Below are 4,632 nucleotides of genomic sequence, written 5' to 3' on the forward strand. Positions count from 1 at the left end.
CTCGGCTCACTGCAACGTTTGCCTCCCGGGTTCAAGTGATTCTCCTGCCTCAGCCTCATGAGTAGCTGGGATTACAGGCATGCACCACCACGCCTGGCTAATTTTTGTATTTTTAGTAGAGACAGGGTTTCACCATGTTGGTCAGACTGGTCTCAAACTTCTGACCTCGTGATCTGCCCTCCTAGGCCTCCCAAAGTGCTGGGATTACAGGATTGAGCCACTGTGCCTGGCCTCAATTTTGTAATAGCTGTAAGACTATTCCATTTATGAGTGTTTTAGGTGAGCTTTGGTTGTTTGTGTCTTTCAAGAAATGTGTTTTATCTAAGTTGCCTAATTTATAATCATAACATTATTCAAAGTATGCCCTTATACTTTTTATATCTGTAGGATCTATAGTGATATTGCCTCTCTCATTCTTAATACTGGTAATTTGTGTCTTTTCTCTTTTTTACTTGATCAGTCTGGCTAGAGTTTTATCAATTTTATAGATCTGCTTAAAAAATCAGCTGTTGGGTTTAATTTTTTTCTTTTGTTTTCTATTCATTGATTTCTGCTCTTATCTTTATGATTTCCTTTCTTCTGTTTACTTTGGCTTTAGTTTATCCTGCATTTTCTAGTTTCTTAAAGTAAAAGCTGAGGTCATTGATTTGAAACCTTTTTCATTTTTTAACACAGGAATTTGGTGCTGTCAGTTTTCCTATAAGCATTACTTTAGTCTTATCCCACAAATAGATTTCAATTTGGAGTGAAGTAAAAGCAAAACAAATGCAAAAAATATATTATCTTAGAAAATCCTTAGGACAAAAACGGGAGATAGATCATCTGTCAGTAAGTACAACACAGTCATTCAGGACCTTTGAAGATGGTTATGTGGCTCGGGTGCTACTAGGGACTAGGGTACAGCCAAACCTCTGGTCACAAAGCTGAATGGTAGCTGTGGTTTCTGAGAAAGAGCACCTTTTTCATAATTTGCCTGAAAGGATCCTATAGCTGCTCTATCAATGTTTGTCTTCATTATTGGAAAAGATCACTTTTGTTTTGTTTTTTGTTCAGCTTAAGAGGTGATTGGCTCACTCTGAGGAGCCTTATAAGATGAAAAAGAGGTATCTTTATGTCAAAGTTTTCTTATTAGATGAGGCTGGATAATAATCCGTGGCCTGTTAAATGTAAATATTTTCTTGTAATCTATCTTGCTTAACAAGTTGCCTATATATTTTTTTCCAGGATTAAGGTGAGAAAAAAAAAAAGAAAAGAAAGGTTGCCTATATTTTAACTTGTTTTATCATATTTGTCTTCATTTATTCATTTATTACTTCTGTGTTTTGCTTAGTAAGACCTTTTCTATTTCAAAGGAATAAAAATATTCTTCTGTTTTTTTCTAGTAGTTTTAGAATTTTATTTTTTACATTTAAATATTTCATCTGTCTGAAATATATTTTTTGCATATGATACAAAGTAGGAGTTTCACTTTATTTCTTACTAATGTATTACCAATTTTACCCAACACCATTTATCGAATAACTCATCTTTTCCCAACTGATTTGAAGGACCGTCTTTATTATATACTAAGCCCCTATAAACATATGAGTTTCCTGTGACTATCTGTCTTATTTTGTTCACTTGCTTGCTCATTTCTGTCCTCACTTTAATTACTATTGCTTTATAATACATTTTGGTATCTGGAAGGCTGAGATTTTATTCTCCTTCTTTTTCAAATATTGTTTGGTACCTCACATTTTATTTTCCATTTAAACTTGAAATCACTTTGTCTAGTTTTTAAAAATCCTGTTGAATTGTACTGAATTTATAATCTAACTTGAGGAGAATGAATATCTTTATAATAGCAGTCTTTCTATCCAGGAACATGGTAGGATGCTACATTTATTCAGTCCTTTTTTATGTGATTCTGTTATTTAACTAATTAGATCTCATTCCCAACTTTGTGCTAATTGTGCATTTCAATAAGGCACATCTTTAGTATCCTTATTCAAGTAACTGATAAATCATTGACTGGAAAATAGTTTTATATAATGCATTACAGCTTACTACTAAAGACTGTCTTTGAGAGTAAAATTAACTCATTAGTCAACTATCCTTGGATACTGCTGTTAAACTAGTCTTCATTTCTAATTTAGCCTAGCCACCCCACAGGATTCAATCCAATCCAAGCCAATCCAATCCAATCCAATTCAATCCAATTAAATGGATCTCTCATTACTTGAGTTCCACATGCTAAGGTATGTATAGGCAGCAGAGAGTCTGCCAAATATCTGGTTGTCAATCAGCTTCATCAGGCATTCCTGGAATTATCTATCAAGTAATTTTGTTGACAAAGGGAAATGTGGTTGGTGTGGCATGAATTGTTTTTAGTGGATACGTGCCGTCCTGTAATGTAAGAATTGGTTGTTCTGCTGGAGGAGTATGGTGGCACTAGGCCAAGGGATTAAGCAACAACAAAACTAGAGGTGGGCGAGTGTAGTAAAACTGGGAAGTTGTTGCCTAAGCATGCATGAGAAGAGGTTAACCAGAAGCTCGTTGGCGTTGTAGAAGGACAGCAGGGAGATTCAGTCAGTGACTGGGGGTGGAAATGAACAAGTGATATTTAAGAAGTTCACAAACTTCGGACATTGAGTTTAGTAGAATGTGTAAGTGTTTGTTTCGTAAGTCTCTTACGGTCTAGCCAGAGGAAAAGGACATAAAAAATAAACAGGAACTTCCAGGAAGATAGAGTAGAAGTATTTTCCCATATTACTCCTATTAAATATGACTAAAACAAACAAGAAAACTCCAAAAGGTGGAGCAGATTAGCTAGAGACATTGGGACCCAAGAAACCACATGGTAGTGATATCACTGAATTTTCTCTGTGTCTCACACAACCCAGACTGTGTGCTGGAAAAGCTAGGAACCTGGAAATACAACAGGTAAAGACACACACAAAAAAACTTTCAACAAAAGTCTGCTCTTTCTAACCAAAGGGCTAGAAAGACAGAAAACTTTTAGACCTCAAATGCTCCACTCTAGCCAAACAGTACAGAGAGAGCTATGGCCCCACACCCACCCATGCTGCCAAAGGCCCACTGGGAGCAAGACTTCCACCCTCGACAGGCTATATTGAGGCCTTCAAATCTCTCCTCACTCCTTTAGCAGATGGTATCAGCAAAGGCCAGGTAGGGAGCTGGGGCATTCATCCCTACCAGGCAGTAATGTGGCCCACTTCCTCCTCCCTGTAGCATCAGTGGGACAATGTGGCAAGTCTGGACTTCAGCTCCCACCCAGCAGTAACAAAGCTTCCCTCCCACTCTCTACTGGGGTTGTTTTAGAGCAGGAGGGCTAGTGGAGAGGCTGAACTTTTGCCACCACTCAACAGTAATGTAGTATCAGTGGAGGCTCCCTGGGCATAGTAGCAAGCCATCAGGACGGTGTTAGCAGAAACCTAGTGGGGACTCCCACCCTTACCAGCAGTAACAGGAGCCTCTCCCCACTTTGGGTGTCAATGCAGACCAAGTGGATAATCGACTTCTACCCCTACCTGGCAGTAATGAGGCAGTGCCACCCCTTTCCCTGCCAGAGCAGTGTCAAAGGAAACCAGCTAAAATAGAGGTTTTAAATAAGAAATAGAAAATATAAAGAACTACATGGACATTACAGAAAATACATTTAAAAACTTGCTGAATGGTCCTTTAAGCTAGCAGTTACCATGGGTCATGAGCAATCTTGAGCCGTGAAGCTACTGACCAGAGCTGGATTCTTTTTGAGACTTTATTCCCTCAAAGTTGCCCCCAAAGTTAAAGCCAGAGCTACCCCCACAGGAGTGGCTCCACATCTTCAGGACCTTGAGATCTTCAAGTTTCCAAATGGTTTTGTGATTTCTCCTTTGGAAAACTATGCCTTGCATCAAGAATAGGTTTGTTCATTAAAGCAGGCAGTAGATATGAGGACTCCAACAATTTAGTAACTTCTCATTTGCTGTGTCTTGCGAATTTGACTACGAAAGGAGCTTCGTGACATTGAAGCAGCTGGTGATAAATTAAGTGTAATTGCAACAAGAGAAAGCGTAGCTTACATCATGGAATGTCTGCAGAGTGATATTGGTATTCTAATGGAGTTCCTGCTCAGTGTCACCACAGCACCAGAATTTTGTCATTGGGAAGTAGTTGCCTTCAGTCTCAGCTAAGGATAGACAAAGCTGTGAATTTTCAGAATCCACAGGCACATGTCATTGAAAATTTGCATACTGAAGCTTATTGGGATGCCTTGGCTAATTCCTTGTATTGTCCTGGCTATAGGATTGGAAAAGTGACATGGAAGGAGTTACATTACTATGTTTAAAACCACTTCACGGGCAGAGCAAGATGGCCGAATAGGAACAGCTCCAGTCTCCAACTCCCAGTGCGAGCGACACAGAAGACCGGTGATTTCTGCATTTTCAACTGAGGTACTGGGGTCATCTCACTAGGGAGTGCCGGACAATCGGTGCTGGTCAGCTGCTGCAGCCTGACCAGCGAGAGCTGAAGCAGGGCGAGGCATCGCCTCACCTGGAAGCGCAAGGGGGAAGGGGATCCGTTTTCCTAGCCAGGGGAACTGAGACACACAACACCTGGAAAATCGGGTAACTCCCACCCCAATACTGC

This window comes from Rhinopithecus bieti, unplaced genomic scaffold, assembly GCF_001698545.2.
Source record: "Rhinopithecus bieti isolate Rb0 unplaced genomic scaffold, ASM169854v2 scaffold_39746, whole genome shotgun sequence".
NCBI classification, from domain to species: Eukaryota; Metazoa; Chordata; class Mammalia; order Primates; family Cercopithecidae; genus Rhinopithecus; species Rhinopithecus bieti.